This window comes from Protopterus annectens, chromosome 2.part0, assembly GCF_019279795.1.
Source record: "Protopterus annectens isolate FY-2018-M chromosome 2.part0, PAN1.0, whole genome shotgun sequence".
NCBI classification, from domain to species: Eukaryota; Metazoa; Chordata; order Ceratodontiformes; family Protopteridae; genus Protopterus; species Protopterus annectens.
The window spans coordinates 804,203,176-804,222,189 of NC_056728.1; the positions used below are offsets into that span (position 1 = coordinate 804,203,176).

General features: G+C 33.3%; 1 protein-coding gene across 1 annotated transcript in view; it reads left to right on the forward strand.

Moving 5' to 3' along the window:
* The window catches only part of PTPRD (protein tyrosine phosphatase receptor type D), a 6,523,893-nt gene that overhangs the window by 4,673,538 nt on the left and 1,831,341 nt on the right, over positions 1 to 19,014 (forward strand). Inside the window, exon 12 of the mRNA XM_044061085.1 lies at positions 12,209 to 12,252. The gene's annotated coding sequence lies outside the window, so the exon portion shown is untranslated. The remainder of the gene's footprint in view (positions 1 to 12,208; positions 12,253 to 19,014) is intronic.

The following is a 19,014-nucleotide window of genomic DNA, read 5'->3' on the forward strand; positions in this document are numbered from 1 at the left end:
TAGTATAACAAAGGGATATGTATATAGTATAACGAAGGGACATATGTATAGTATAATGAAGGAACATGTGTATAGTATAACAAAGGGATATGTATATAGTATAATGAAGGGACATGTGTATAGTTTAATGTAGGGACATATGTATAGTATAACAAAGGGATATGTATATAGTATAATGAAGGAACATGTGTATAGTTTAATGTAGGGACATATGTGTAGTATAACAAAGGGATATGTATATAGTATAATGAAGGAACATGTGTATAGTTTAATGTAGGGACATATGTGTAGTATAACAAAGGGATATGTATATAGTATAATGAAGGAACATGTGTATAGTATAATGTAGGGACATATGTACAGTATAGCAAAGGGATATGTATACAGTATAACGAAGGGACATGTGTATAGTATAGTATAGCAAAGGGACATGTGCATAGTATAATGTAGTGCATGTGCATAGTAAAACGAAGAGTATAGTATAATGAAGGGACATGTGTATAGTATAATGAAGGAACATGTGTATAGTATAACAAAGGGATATGCATATAGTATAACGAAGGGACATGTGTATAGTATAATGTAGGGACATATGTGTAGTATAACAAAGGGATATGTATATAGTATAACGAAGGGACATGTGTATAGTATAATGAAGGAACATGTGTATAGTATAACAAAGGGATATGTATATAGTATAATGAAGGGACATGTGTATAGTATAGTATAGCAAAGGGACATGTGCATAGTATAATGTAGTGCATGTGCATAGTAAAACGAAGGGTATAGTATAATGAAGGGACATGGGTATAGTTTAATGTAGGGACATATGTATAGTATAACAAAGGGATATGTATATAGTATAACGAAGGGACATGTGTATAGTATAGTATAGCAAAGGGACATATGCATAGTATAATGTAGTGCATGTGCATAGTAAAACGAAGGGCATAGTATAATGAAGGAACATGTGTATAGTATAATGTAGGGACATATATATATATATATATATATATATATATATATATATATATATATATATATATATTTATTTTTATTTATTTTATTTGTTGACCGGGATAGTCCAACTGGATATATGTCCATTTTCAGAGGAGGCCCGGGGAGAAGAGCTCCAAGCAATAACAAAAATGTAATTACATGTCACATGTCACAGATAGCGAAATAGAATATTTACAGAGAACATAGACACAAACCATACAGAATTACATTCAGAATTTTTTTACATTAATTCAATGAATGAACATTATTAATATTTTCTTAGGTACAGTTGTTCAGAGTAGATAAATCTGAAAGTTGCAGTAGAAGATATGGTACATAGCAGCTGTACACAATCCGGAGAAAAGATTAGCCAGGCTTGATACAATAGCGTGTCCATATTGATCCCAGGTAGTGTTTGAGCTTAGGTTTGAACTGACCTAGAGAAGAGAGTGAGGTAATCTCAGGTAGTAGAGAGTTCCATGATCTGCCTACAGAGTTTGTAAAGACAGAGTCGCCGGCTAGGTTGTTAGTTTTACATGTCTGGATAAGGTGTCTGTTGGAAGATCGCAATGATCTAGGGTTGTTATACAGTGTGACCAGATTTTTGAGTGCAGGGGTGTTTTCAGGGTTGTATATAATTTTGTGGGCCATAACCAATTGGTTATATAAGATTAGACTGGGTAGTTCAAACCATCCAAGCTGGATTAGATTGGTGCAATGATGAGTCCTGAAAGGAAGTCCAGTGGCAAACCTGGCAATGTGATTATTACAGATAGTGATTTTGTTCAGGACAGTCTTGTTAGTATTACTGAGAAGAGGAGATGCATACAAGACAGAAGAGAGAAGAGGAGATCAAGCAATGGCGACCTTGGCTAGGGGAGTCAGGAAGTTTTTTATTCTGTACAATGAACCTATTTTTTTATTGATGGTTTTCATCAATTGGTTAACATGTAGGTCGAATTTTAAGTTGTTATTAATAGTGACACCTAGAGAGGTCAGGGGAGATTATCGTGCCATCCTTTGCTTTAATTGTAAAGTTAATGGAGCTAGAGCTTTGTGTAGGTGAGAATAACAGCATTTTAGTCTTTTTTAGGATTCAGTACCAGGAGACGATTGGTAAGTCAGTTTTCTGTTGTGTTAAAGGTGGCCTGGGTAGCTAACTGTAACTATGTAGGGGATGTTGCTGAGCAAATCAGAGTAGAGCCATCTGCATATTGGATACAGCTGACTTTAGGTATGGCAGTGTTCAAATTGTTAATGAAGATGGAGAATATAGTATAATGTAGGGACATGTGCATAGTATATATAGTATAATGTAGGGACATATGTATAGTATAACAAGGGGCATGTGTATAGTATATCAGGGACATGTGTATAGTACAGTATAGCAAAGGGACTTGTGTATAGTATAATGTAGTGCATGTGCATAGTAAAACGAAGGGACAGGAGTATAGTACAATGAAGGGACATTTGTATAGTATAATGCAGGGACACAGGTATAAATATATATATATATATATATAGTTTGTCATCAAATCAGTTTTGTATTAGAAAAATGTATATGCATTATTATTGCCTTATTATATTACTTTTATGTGTATAGTTAGTTTATTTAAGTGACTACAAACTCTGTAATGTCTTAGACCGATAGTGGAGCTTTTCTCCTCGGGCCTCTGCTGAAAATGGACATGTATCCAGCCAGACTAGCCCGGTTAACAAATGTAAAATAAAATAAATAAATAAATAAAATATATATATATATGTATATATATATGTATATATATATATATATATATATATATATATATATATATATATATATATATTATAATGTAAGGACATTTGTGTAGTATAATGTAGGGACACACACACACACACACATATATATATATATATATATATATATATATATATATATATATATATATTAGGGACATTTGTGTAGTATAATGTAGGGACACACACACACACACACACACACACACACACACACACATATATATATATATATATATATATATATATATATATACAGTATAATGTAGGGACATGTGCATAGTATAACCAAGGTACATGTGCATAGTATAACACAGGGACATGTGTATAGTATATTGTAGGGACATGTCTATAGTATAACGAATGGACACATGTATAGTAGAATGAAGGGACATGTCTATAGTATAATGAACGGACATAGGGACATAGATATAAATATATCTATTATAATGTGACGTGTATAGTATAGTATAATGAAGGGACATATATATATAGTATAGTATAATGAAGGGACATGTGAATAGTATATTTAAGGGCATGTATATAGTGTAACAAAGCTACATGGGTATAGTATAATGAAGGGACATGTGTATAGTATAACGAAGGTACATGTGTATAGTATAATGTAGGGACATATGTGTAGTATAACAAAGGAACATGTGTATAGTATAACGAAGGGACATGTTTATAGTATAGTATAGCAAAGGGACATATGCATAGTATAATGTAGTGCATGTGCATAGTAAAACGAAGGGCATAGTATAATGAAGGGACATGTGTATAGTATAACGAAGGGACATGTGTATAGTATAATGAAGGAACATGTGTATAGTATAACAAAGGGATATGTATATAGTATAACGAAGGGACATGTGTATAGTATAGTATAGCAAAGGGACATATGCATAGTATAATGTAGTGCATGTGCATAGTAAAACGAAGGGTATAGTATAATGAAGGAACATGTGTATAGTATAATGAAGGAACACGTGTATAGTATAACAAAGGGATATGTATATAGTATAACGAAGGGACATGTGTATAGTATAATGTAGGGACATATGTATAGTATAACAAAGGGATATGTATATAGTATAATGAAGGGACATGTGTATAGTATAACAAAGGGATATGTATATAGTATAACGAAGGGACATGTGTATAGTATAATGTAGGGACATATGTATAGTATAACAAAGGGATATGTATATAGTATAATGAAGGAACATGTGTATAGTTTAATGTAGGGACATATGTGTAGTATAACAAAGGGATATGTATATAGTATAATGAAGGGACATGTGTATAGTATAATGTAGGGACATATGTATAGTATAACAAAGGGATATGTATATAGTATAACGAAGGGACATGTGTATAGTATAACAAAGGGATATGTATATAGTATAATGAAGGGACGTGTATAGTATAGTATAGCAAAGGGACATATGCATAGTATAATGTAGTGCATGTGCATAGTAAAACGAAGAGTATAGTATAATGAAGGGACATGTGTATAGTATAATGAAGGAACATGTGTATAGTTTAATGTAGGGACATATGTGTAGTATAACAAAGGGATATGTATATAGTATAATGAAGGAACATGTGTATAGTTTAATGTAGGGACATATGTGTAGTATAACAAAGGGATATGTATATAGTATAATGAAGGAACATGTGTATAGTATAATGTAGGGACATATGTATAGTATAACAAAGGGATATGTATATAGTATAACGAAGGGACATGTGTATAGTATAGTATAGCAAAGGGACATATGCATAGTATAATGTAGTGCATGTGCATAGTAAAACGAAGAGTATAGTATAATGAAGGGACATGTGTATAGTTTAATGTAGGGACATATGTATAGTATAACAAAGGGATATGTATATAGTATAACGAAGGGACATGTGTATAGTATAATGTAGGGACATATGTATAGTATAACAAAAGGATATGTATATAGTATAACGAAGGGACATGTGTATAGTATAGTATAGCAAAGGGACATATGCATAGTATAATGTAGTGCATGTGCATAGTAAAACGAAGGGTATAATATAATGAAGGGACATGTGTATAGTATAATGCAGGGACATATGTATATTATAACAAAGGGATATGTATATAGTATAATGAAGGGACATGTGTATAGTATAATGCAGGGACATATGTATAGTATAACAAAGGGATATGCATATAGTATAACGAAGGGACATGTGTATAGTATAATGAAGGGACATGTGTATAGTATAATGAAGGAACATGTGTATAGTATAACAAAGGGATATGTATATAGTATAACGAAGGGACATGTGTATAGTATAGTATAGCAAAGGGACATATGCATAGTATAATGTAGTGCATGTGCATAGTAAAACGAAGGGCATAGTATAATGAAGGGACATGTGTATAGTATAACAAAGGGATATGTATATAGTATAACGAAGGGACATGTGTATAGTATAACAAAGGGATATGTATATAGTATAACGAAGGGACATGTGTATAGTATAGTATAGCAAAGGGACATATGCATAGTATAATGTAGTGCATGTGCATAGTAAAACGAAGGGTATAGTATAATGAAGGAACATGTGTATAGTATAATGTAGGGACATATGTGTAGTATAACAAAGGGATATGTATATAGTATAACGAAGGGACATGTGTATAGTATAGTATAGCAAAGGGACATGTGCATAGTATAATGTAGTGCATGTGCATGTGCATAGTAAAACGAAGAGTATAGTATAATGAAGGGACATGTGTATAGTATAATGAAGGGACATGTGTATAGTATAACAAAGGGATATGTATATAGTATAACGAAGGGACATGTGTATAGTACAATGTAGGGACATATGTATAGTATAACAAAGGGATATGTATATAGTATAATGAAGGGACATGTGTATAGTATAATGAAGGGACATGTGTATAGTATAATGAAGGGACATATGTATAGTATAACAAAGGGATATGTATATAGTATAATGAAGGGACATGTGTATAGTATAATGAAGGGACATGTGTATAGTATAACAAAGGGATATGTATATAGTATAATGAAGGGACATGTGTATAGTATAATGAAGGGACATGTGTATAGTATAACAAAGGGATATGTATATAGTATAACGAAGGGACATGTGTATAGTATAATGTAGGGACATATGTATAGTATAACAAAGGGATATGTATATACTATAACGAAGGGAAATGTGTATAGTTTAATGTAGGGACATATGTATAGTATAACAAAGGGATATGCATATAGTATAACAAAGGGACATGTGTATAGTATAGTATAACAAAGGGACATATGCATAGTATAATGTAGTGCATGTGCATAGTAAAACGAAGGGCATAGTATAATGAAGGGACATGTGTATAGTATAATGAAGGGACATGTGTATAGTATAATGAAGGGACATGTGTATAGTATAATGAAGGAACATGTGTATAGTATAACAAAGGGATATGTATATAGTATAACGAAGGGACATGTGTATAGTATAATGTAGGGACATATGTGTAGTATAACAAAGGGATATGTATATAGTATAATGAAGGGACATGTGTATAGTATAATGCAGGGACAAATGTATAGTATAACAAAGGGATATGTATATAGTATAACAAAGGGACATGTGTATAGTATAATGAAGGGACATATGTATAGTATAACAAAGGGATATGTATATAGTATAATGAAGGGACATGTGTATAGTATAGTATAGCAAAGGGACATATGCATAGTATAATGTAGTGCATGTGCATAGTAAAACGAAGGGTATAGTATAATGAAGGGACATGTGTATAGTATAATGAAGGGACATGTGTATAGTATAACAAAGGGATACGTATATAGTATAACGAAGGGACATGTGTATAGTATAATGTAGGGACATATGTATAGTATAACAAAGGGATATGTATATACTATAACGAAGGGACATGTGTATAGTTTAATGTAGGGACATATGTATAGTATAACAAAGGGATATGTATATAGTATAATGAAGGAACATGTGTATAGTTTAATGTAGGGACATATGTGTAGTATAACAAAGGGATATGTATATAGTATAACGAAGGGACATGTGTATAGTATAGTATAGCAAAGGGACATATGCATAGTATAATGTAGTGCATGTGCATAGTAAAACGAAGAGTATAGTATAATGAAGGGACATGTGTATAGTATAATGAAGGAACATGTGTATAGTATAACAAAGGGATATGTATATAGTATAACGAAGGGACATGTGTATAGTATAATGTAGGGACATATGTATAGTATAACAAAGGGATATGTATATAGTATAATGAAGGGACATGTGTATAGTATAGTATAGCAAAGGGACATATGCATAGTATAATGTAGTGCATGTGCATAGTAAAACGAAGGGTATAGTATAATGAAGGGACATGTGTATAGTATAATGAAGGGACATGTGTATAGTATAACAAAGGGATATGTATATAGTATAATGAAGGGACATGTGTATAGTTTAATGTAGGGACATATGTATAGTATAACAAAGGGATATGTATATAGTATAACAAAGGGACATGTGTATAGTTTAATGTAGGGACATATGTATAGTATAACAAAGGGATATGTATAGAGTATAATGAAGGGACATGTGTATAGTTTAATGTAGGGACATATGTATAGTATAACAAAGGGATATGTATATAGTATAACGAAGGGACATGTGTATAGTATAATGTAGGGACATATGTATAGTATAACAAAGGGATATGTATATAGTATAACGAAGGGACATGTGTATAGTATAATGAAGGAACATGTGTATAGTATAACAAAGGGATATGTATATAGTATAATGAAGGGACATGTGTATAGTATAATGTAGGGACATATGTATAGTATAACAAAGGGATATGTATATAGTATAATGAAGGGACATGTGTATAGTATAGTATAGCAAAGGGACATGTGTATAGTATTAATGAAGGGACATCTGCATAGTATAATGAAGGAACTTGTGTATAGTATAACTAAGGGACATGTGTATAGTATAGTATAGCGAAGGGACATGTGTATAGTATAACATAGGGACATGTGTACAGTATAATGTAGGGACATGTGTATAGTAAAATGAAGGGACATCAGTATAGTATAATGAAGGGACGTGTATAGTATAATGTAGGGACATATATATATATATATATATATATATATATATATATATATATATATATAGTGTAATGTAGGGACATGTGCATAGTCTAACGGAGGTACATGTGTATAGTATAACATAGGGACATGTGTATAGTATAATGTAGGGACATGTGTATAGTATAATTAAGGGGCATGTCTATAGTAGAATGAAGGGACATTTCTAGGGTATAACAAACGGACATGTATATATATATATATATATATAGAAAAAGAGTCTGAAGAAGCCTGTTGGCGAAAGCGCTTACTCTGGGTTTGGAAATAAAGTTTTACTGAGATCCTAGACGTGTGCATCGTCTTTTGAATATTGGAACTGTGAACGTTTTATTGCCATCAGAGGACCGCACATATGGAGTTTTGCTTTTGATTATACATATTTATTGTGTGGATCCTCGTCTCTACTGAGTGCTGCTCTGCATTTGGTTTGTGCATATATATATATATATTTATATATATATATATATATATATATATATATATATATATATATATAGGGTATAACGAACGGACATGTATACATGTATAATATATATATATATATATATATATATATATATACATACACATATATATATATATATATATATATATATATATATATATAAACATATATAGTATATTGTAGGAACATGTGCACAGTATAATGTAGGGACATATATATAGTATAATGTGATGTGTTTAGTATAATGAAGGGACATGTGTGTAGTATAATGAAGGGACATGTATAATATAATCTACGGACATGTGTATAGTATAATGTAGGGACATGTGGTTATTTTTGTGAAGGGATATGTGTATATTATAATGTAGGGACATGTGTACAGAAAAACGAACGGACATGTGTATAGAAAAACAAAGGGACATGTGTATAGTATAATATATAGAAGGGGCACGTGGTTAGTATAATGAATGGGCATGTGCATCGTAAATCGAATGGACATGTGTATAGTATACCGACAGGTCATGTGTATAGAAAAATGAAGGGATGTATTTAGTATCACTTAGAGGCATGTATATAGTATAATGAAGGGACGTGTATAGTATAACAGACTGGCATGTGTATAGCAAAATGAAGGGGTATGTGTACAGTATAACAAAGGGAATGTTTATAATATAATGTAGGGACATGTGTATAGCATAACAGTGGGGCATTTGTATAGTATAACAAAGTAGCATGTGTATAGCAATACTAAGGGGCATGTGTATAGTATAACAAAGGGAATGTTTATAATATAATGTAGGGACATGTGTATAGCATAACAGTGGGGCATTTGTATAGTATAACAAAGTAGCATGTGTATAGCAATACTAAGGGGCATGTGTATAGTATAATGAAGGGACATGTGCATAGTATAATGAAGGGACATATGTATAGTATAACGGAGTAACGTGTATAGGAATATGAAGGGGCGTGTGTATAGTATAACAGAAGGACATGTATAGTATAACAATGGGACATATGTGTAGTATAATGTAGGGACGTGTATAGTATAATGAAGGGACATGTGCATAGTATAATGAAGGGACATATGTATAGTATAACGGAGTAACGTGTATAGGAATATGAAGGGGCGTGTGTATAGTATAACAGAAGGACATGTATAGTATAACAATGGGACATATGTGTAGTATAATGTAGGGACGTGTATAGTATAATGAAGGGACATGTGAATAGTATAATGAAGGTACCTGTTTATAGTGTAATGGCAAGTGAATAGTACAATGAAGGGGCATGTGTATAGTATAACGAAGGAGCATCTGTGTAGTATAATGAAGCGGCATATGTATAGTATAATGAAGGGATATGTGTACAGTATAGTATACTGATGGGGCATGTGTATAGTATAACAAAGGGACATGTTTATATCTTAATATAGGGACATGTTTATAGTAGAATGAAGGGACGTGTATAGTATAATTAAGGGACATATGTATAGTATAATGATGGGACATGTGTATTGTATAATGTAGGGTGTATAATATAGTGAAGGGACATTTGCAATGCATAACAAAGGGACATGTGTACAGTATAATGTAGGTACATATGTATAGTATAACAAAGGGACATACATATAGTATAACAAAGGGATATGTTTATAGTATAACAATGGGACATGTGTATAGTATAGTATAGCATAGTATAACGAAGGGACATGTGTATAGTATATCAAAGGGATGTGTATAGTATAATGACAGAACATCTGTGTCGTATAACAATGGGACATGCTTATAGTATAGCGAAGGGATATGGGTATAGTATAATGCAGGTACATGTGTATAGTATATGAAGGGACATGTATATAGTATAACTAAGGGGCATGTGTATAGTATTAGTGGAATGAGTGGATGTCTTATTGAATGGAGTATAAAGCAGTATGATTAGCATTATCATGACATACTGCAAAACTTGTTTTAAATGCCTAAAAATGTCAGAACTAGACTTTCAGTCTCATTAGTTCAAAAACAATACTGCTCTCCCTAATTAATCAATTATTGTTGTACTGTTCACGTATGAAATAAGTAGGACAGAGTAATGAAGTGAATTTTAATGTTGTTAGTAAGTACGCTCATTATTTTTTCTCTCTCTCTCAGTTGAGGCAAAGCTATCACTTATATGTTACAAAGTGATGAAAAATTCCTAAATGTAGGGAGACAAGAGGATGACAAGAGACACTTCATAAGAATGTCATTTAAATTCTGTGTTCATGAGGCGCCATTTAGGAAACGTATGAAGTACGTCTGACAGTAGTAAGCTGCTGACCATGACCGCCAAAGGAGGTACCCTACATGCAGACCTCTTTTAAATTATATTGGCGAAATGCTATGCATTTGCTTATTCCTGCAGTCATGACAGCTGTTGGTAACTCTGTGTTGTTAGGGCTGCTGTCATTTTACTACCACCTTATACCTTATCCAACAAATGGTCTCTACTGTCACATGAATGTCAAGCTTACATCATTGGTAGTAGTATTTAGCTCCTGGTCTCCTAATTAAAGTAGTTTTTGCATGACCCTTTTCCATTGCTTACCCAAATACATGTATCCTAAGTAGGTGCCCTGCCTAAATGAATGACAGCTTTTAGGCATAACTGAAAAAAATGCACAAAGACAAAAAATACTGAAACAAAAACATCTTACAAATGCATAAATGTGACATTCCACATTGCCTGGCAGACAGAAGAGAAATTAAATCAGCTTTTTTGTTTGTTTGTTTAGTCAATACAACAATAAAGTCTAATACGCATAGTTTAGCACAAATAAATTAAGGTATGAGTGACGAAAGAAGAACATTGAGGCAAAACATAGGGTTTCTCAGGCACACACTCTTAGAATTTGGAAGCCAAACTTTTTTCTCATTCAAGGTTGTGGAAATTCAGAATACTATGGCAATATTTCTTTTCCAATGGAAACATATATATTCCCAAATCCTATATGAATCTAGGTATTCCACTGCATAGTATGTTTACTCAGACACAAGCATGTTGTACTTATAAAATGATTTTCTCTCAAACATGACAAACATGAATTATTGTAAACAAGAATTACAGATGTAGTCTAATTTAAGAATATTAATTAGTGTCTTAGCTAAAATCTCTCTGTTTTGTCCACTTTGCCTTCCCAAGCACCAGTCAGAAATAAAAAATAGACAAAGATACAAATACATTACAATCCTTCCAAAATGGCTGTCTGTTTGAATAGTCTATCAACTGTGTTGCCAACAAATAGTTGGAAAGCTAGACTTCTGCACAAAATGCATGTAAAAGAATTGATTATCTACAATGATTCATACCTTCAAATAAAGTCTTCACACTTTCAGCATGCATATGTGGTATTTCTAAGGTGAACTGTTCTTTTATTGCTGATTAGTACAATGAAATGGCTTGGTTTGTATGTCACAGTTCCACTGTGCACCAGTCCAAACTCAGTGATCCAGGATAACCCAAGCTGCCATGAGATTTTATAAGAATGAAGGAGAGTGAGGATGTTACTCACCCTTTATTTTCCAGTGCCACGTCCAACAAAGCACATTTGTTCTACAAACTTGTCTGAGACAATTTCCGTTACTGTTTTAAATACTGTTATAATTATTGTTTCTAAAACGTTTCAAGTTCCTTTTATGAAGAAAATATCAGTCTTGTCAGATATTGACCAATGCAGTATATTATTCATGCACTCTGTTAGCCATTTACTAAATTGATATGTATTTTCATGCAGTTCCTGAAGAGCCTGTTACACAGAGGTGGACGGGATCAGTGTTGGTAAGTACACAAATCTGAATCATACTAATGATTTAAGTTAGCAATTATTTCTGCATATCTGAGATCACGATGCATTTCAAGAAAGCAACATTCATTGAACTCCTTCACGTTAAATGTCAATGTCCCACTGAATGATGGCCTTTGTGTTTTTGGAAATGACAATTAAATCTGAACCTATGGATTTGTCTAACAAGAGACATCAAAATTGTACTTATTAATGACAAACAATGGCATCCAGGCCTCATTTTTTGCTTATCTCCAGCTTATTATGTCACTGCAGCTTCTAGCTAACTAACAAAACAGATCCTCCTAAGTTAAGATGAATTACCATTTATCATTTAAACCACAAAATCACAAACAAGACTATTTCATGAATTTAGCAACAAGAATATTCTTTGCATTGTTTTAACGGTATTCTGCCCCAATTATTGAACTACGTCCTTTTGTTCTCAAAAAGCTGTTTTTTTCTTTGATTTTTAATATACTAAAGACTTAGAATTTGCTAACTTGCTTGAAGAAGTTATTAATTTTTGTTGTACTCTCTTTTTTCTCTGAAAACAAAAGTGTGCTCAGCACTCCTTTCATGTGGCTTTATTGAAGCCCTGCTGCATAAGATATCTACACCACAGGTTACTTGGTTATGCAGGTACGTCCCTGCTACCTTAGTTCCACATAAATGGATATAAACAGTATTTTTCCAGCATCAGAGCAGTCAGTGTGACACAGATGTATTTTATTCATATTTGTAATCAAATTTATGCTACTGTCTGAAAAGAGTTTCCATGTCTTGGTCAGTCATAAAATTAGTGTCAAATAATGGGATAGGAACAGAAGTCAGTAGGAGAATTAACAGAGTGGCACCCACCATGAAGAAGCATCAGAAATCTAGATACCTAGTGGCTAATAGTTGGTGACCTGAGGCCACTTCAGGTGTCCTTTTACATTAGGAGTATCTGATAATGGGAAACACGAGGAACATGAAAACAGTCCTGATATTTACCTACTAGTTTAATGAAAAATTTACAAATTGCTTCTTGAGTTTGTGACTTTTTTGTCATGCAGTTCAGCATTGCAAATACCATATGTTTATCTATACCATTATTTCAGTTAACTAATCGTGAAAGATAATTTGCTTAAAATAAGGGACCAGAAATATTCTCCTTTTCACTGCAGTTAAAGAAGAAAGTTCAATCGCAGCTTTAGAACTAATTTATCAAATGAGTGGTTTGGATCAACATTATATGTGTTAGTACACATCATGAAATAGTTCTGCAGATGTCTGTTATGTCCATTTCTAGTTACAAAGGAGATCATTACTTTCCAAATATGAAATCTGTAGCTTTGGTCTATGTTGTGGAAATCTTAGTTTGCATGTCACACAATAATGCAACATCAGGATAGTGCTATACTCCCCAAACCTGCTGTTTGTAAATATTTGTTCTTGGCCAGTATACCATAAGGAGATATCGTATAACATGCTTCACCGCAATATTCTGGACACTTTAGGTGCATTCACCAGTTAAGTGAATAAGTAAATATTCCAGCTGTGTTCTTGTTCAATAAAATTACTACATGAAGGATTTTGTACCCGATAAATGATATATCTGCTGCTAATTAGACAGAGGAAGTAATAAAGTATTAATGCATCTGAAGTGTTGTAAACTAGTTTAAAGTAGTAGTTATTACATTTTTGGTCTTGGATGCTGTATGCAATACATCAGAAAATACAAACAAGAAAAACATCAACAGAAAACTGTTAAGGAACAAAGTATCCAAAAGAAAACAGCTGGCAAAAGGTGTACAGAAATTTTTGAAACAACAAACCAAGAAAATGAAAGGCTAGAACTATGCAGTTTGACAGGGATATACACACACACAAATACAGTAACAGATATAAGTACATATGCACAAACTCACACATGAAAAAGTTTCTAGACTACATTTTCACAAAATGTTAAATAATCAAATTAATGTGATTAAAAATATTTTAAATAATTATATGAACAAAGGTGTTTCCCAGAATTATGTATTCTCAGAAAATACTTGATTTATACCTAGGGACATGTGTATACTGCAACAAAGGGACATGTGTATAGTATATCAAAGGGACGTGTAAAGTAAAATGTAGGGACGTGTATAGTATAATGTAGGGACGTGTATACTGTAACAAAGGGACGTGTGTATAGTATATCAAAGGGACGTGTAAAGTAAAATGTAGGGACGTGTATAGTATAAGGTAGGGACGTGTATACTGCAACAAAGGGACGTGTGTATAGTATATCAAAGGGACGTGTAAAGTAAAATGTAGGGACGTGTATAGTATAATGTAGGGACGTGTATACTGCAACAGAGGGACATGTGTATAGTATATCAAAGGGACGTGTAAAGTAAAATGTAGGGACGTGTATAGTATAATGTAGGGACGTGTATACTGCAACAAAGGGACGTGTGTATAGTATATCAAAGGGACGTGTAAAGTAAAATGTAGGGACGTGCATAGTATAATGTAGGGACGTGTATACTGCAACAAAGGGACGTGTGTATAGTATATCAAAGGGACATGTAAAGTAAAATGTAGGGACGTGTATAGTATAATGTAGGGACGTGTATACTGCAACAAAGGGACGTGTGTATAGTATATCAAAGGGACGTGTAAAGTAAAATATAGGGACGTGTATAGTATAATGTAGGGACATGTGTATACTGCAACAAAGGGACGTGTGTATAGTATATCAAAGGGACGTGTAAAGTAAAATGTAGGGATGTGTATAGTATAATGTAGGGACGTGTATACTGCAACAAAGGGACGCGTGTATAGTATATCAAAGGGACGTGTAAAGTAAAATGTAGGGATGTGTATAGTATAATGTAGGGACGTGTATACTGCAACAAAGGGACGTGTGTATAGTATATCAAAGGGACGTGTAAAGTAAAATGTAGGGATGTGTATAGTATAATGTAGGGACGTGTATACTGCAACAAAGGGACGTGTGTATAGTATATCAAAGGGACATGTAAAGTAAAATGTAGGGACGTGTAAAGTAAAATGTAGGGACGTGTATAGTATAATGTAGGGACGTGTATACTGCAACAAAGGGACGTGTGTATAGTATATCAAAGGGACGTGTAAAGTAAAATGTAGGGACGTGTATAGTATAATGTAGGGACGTGTATACTGCAACACAGGGACGTGTGTATAGTATATCAAAGGGGCGTGTAAAGTAAAATGTAGGGACGTGTATAGTATAATGTAGGGACGTGTGTATACTGCAACAAAGGGACGTGTGTATAGTATATCAAAGGGACGTGTAAAGTAAAATGTAGGGACGTGTATAGTATAATGTACGGACATGAGTATACTATAACGAAGGGACATGTGTATAGTATAACAATTGGACATGTATAGTACTATGTAATATAGTCCCTTTATTCATTATTGATTAAAAATTACTATCGGATAAGTCATATAAGCAGTGGTGCAGACCTAGGAAAGATGAGTAAGAATGTAAGCATATGCACTGACACACGCACACAGACACACACACACACACACACACACACACACACACACACTCATATATGTCACAGAGTAAGACAAGACAAGTGTTTATGTGATTTGTTATTTACAAAGCAGCTTGAAGGTCTTCTAAACTTTGACCTGAATCATTTGCTCAGGGTCAAAACATTACAAGTAACTCAGAAGATGTTGACTTCAGAATCTAACAAATTGTGTGCTACATTCTTTATTAAATGTTCAGGCACAGGAGCATGAAGGCATGTACAAGCAATAACGGACAAGGAAGATAGTTATTGAAACAACGCTGTCTAGTGTGCTCAGCTGGCTAGGATTCAACATCACTGAATTAGCAACTGTTTTGAAACTCTTTTGGAGAAGCAGATAGGCAACTCCAATGTAGCAGGATCCTGTCAGTTAATCCCCCATTCCTGATTCAGCTCTATGAACATTAAATGAGAGGCAGTTGTCATTGCTTTCTGAGAACATGAGGCCAGGATGAAGCTATTTCAATATGAGTATGCTGACTTGGGTGATATAGTTTCCTTACTCCTAGTTCATGAGACATAAGAATGATGCTGTAGTCACCTCAGTTTGTGAAAGGTAGTCATTCCACAAAGTGGAGGAAGGAGCAAAGATCGTTGCACTTAGACTAATACCTTTCAAGTGTCCCTTATTTGTAGGGGCACCCCTGATTCTTTATCAAAATTTTGTTCTGTCCCTCCAATACTTGTTATTTTAGTTCTTTTAACTTAGCAGTACCATTAGTTAAAAAGTACCCCTAATTTGGGAACCTGTCTCCTAAATATTTATTTTATGTGTCCCTATTATGTCCCTAATTTGGGGGTGTTTCCCAAATTATTATTATTTAATTTGTCCCTAATTTTGAAAGTAAAAGGTTGAGAACTGTACTTAAGGCCAAGGAGGAGAAAGACTGTGACAGTTTTGAATAAAAAGCAGAGCACTGCATGTTTGCAGAGAAACAGACATCAAAAGGAAAAAAAGACATAATTAAGATGAGCAAAGAGAATCCTGAAAAATGCTACAACTGATAGCATGTCTTGTAATTCCAAAGCACAATATTGCCAAATGAAGATCACATGTTTATGTTGTTTGTCTTAAGTTCTCTTTTGTGTTGTGGTCATCTGTGGAAGTTGTCAAAAGACAGAAAAGCCTCCCACCTACTTTAAATGTTGTAAACCATAGACATGGATACTTACAAGTCGAATGAATAACTATTTCCAGAAGATAATATGCACCCAGACTATGTGAGGGGCTGTACCCCTCACGTCCCCCTTTCTATATATACTAACTCCAGGATCACACTACAGTGGGGCTGTTTTTAGACAAAATGAGTTTCAGTCAAATGAGTTTTCAGTGAAGTGAGCTTTTAGTGAATTGTGCTCAAGCTATCCATTTTCAGTGAAATGAGACTTCGATGAAATAAGTTTCAGTCTAATGTGTTTTCTATCAAACAAAGTAGACCCATATATATATATATATATATATATATATATATATATACACACACACACACACACACACACACACACACATATATATATATATATATATATATATATCTATATATATATATATATATATATGGATTCACTTCATAACATTGAAATATCAAAATACTGAAACTCAAAACACTGAAACCAAAATACTGAAAGCTCAAAATACTGAATACTCAAAATACTGAAACTCAAAATACTGAAAACACATATTGTCGTAAACTCAGCAAACAACATAAATCATAACAATTTCTACCAAATATATGCAGGGGCAAAACCCCTGCACCCCCATGTGGGGCTTCACCCCCTGCTAATTAAATATATCAACTCCAAGATTGCACATGGTGTAGTTAAGTGCAATCTTGGAGTAGATATATAATTAGCAGGGTGTGGGGGCTTGCCCCCCTGCATATATTTGGTAGAAATTGCTATGATTTATGTTGTTTAAGCTGAGTTACGATAATATGTTTTCAATTTTGAGTTTCAGTATTTTGAGCTTTCAGTATTTTGGTCTTCAGTATTATGAAGTTTTGTCATTTTCAGTATTATGAAGTTTCAGTGTTATGAAGTGAATCCATATATATATATATATATATATATATATATATATATATATATATATATATATATACATATATCTAGATGTACAGATATATGTTTGTATGTAGGCAGAGATGTGCAAGCACTGAGTAAATCTCCGATCAGACTGCTTCCAAAAAAATAAATAAATAAATAAATAAAAGGGAGATAGAGGGCCGTAGGCTGAATTTAGTGGTGCTTCAGACATGATGCAAGTAGACCCTGACTAGGCATTATTGACTCTGTCCCTTTAGAACTATCATTCAACTAATTTTCAGATCAGAATATATTAAAAGCTATTCAGCTTAAGAGTCAGCAACTTGTGGCCAGCTAAATCAAAGGTGTGATAGAGCACATGCCTTAATTAACTTTCAAACTTATAGCTATGGATGAGATTTCAGCATTGACTGATAAGCTTTAAGATCCTTCCAGAGATTCTACTCCTTTAACTTAATGCAAAAGTGAAACATTTTGTTTGTAGCAGAAAATATATTTTGTTATATTGTTGTATTAAGATGCTTGACTGAATGTTTATTCATAACACTTCTCAAGCAAAGTTCTGAACATAGCTTATAGTGAAGTCTACGAAACAGGTAGCCTTTAATGTTTTATGGATTATCAGGCTAATGAAATCTAGAGAATTGTTCCAAGTTACTGTGCAAATTAAGTAGGAACATTCATTTGTTATAAAATACCTGGATTTCATTACTGTCAGTAAACATTGAGACATGCTTTCAATTAAATGAGGCAAACAGAAGTATTTATAATGAGAAAGTAGCTGTCTTTGTAACAAATATTCATCACATGCTTCTCTTCCTGGGCAGCTCTTATAGTATATGGAGACACATCTGTATCTGCTTACACAAATAAGCCTCATTTATTTGAATTCTGTAAACAGTGTCCTTTGAACTTTCACTATTATTCTGTTCTATATTTAAATAGCCCTGCAGTGTGCCTGTTTTTGACTGCATTTATCTACCAGAAAGGATTGTTCCTTCTGGAAAACTTTTATACTGGTTTTTAGATAGTTTGTTCTAAACAGGCAGTCAGAATCTTTCCTAGATTACAACTAGCTTTATTTAGTGATATTCTGAATAGACCTGACCTCCAGTTTTCCCCATCAAGAAAAAAAGTGAACTGGAAAGTATATAG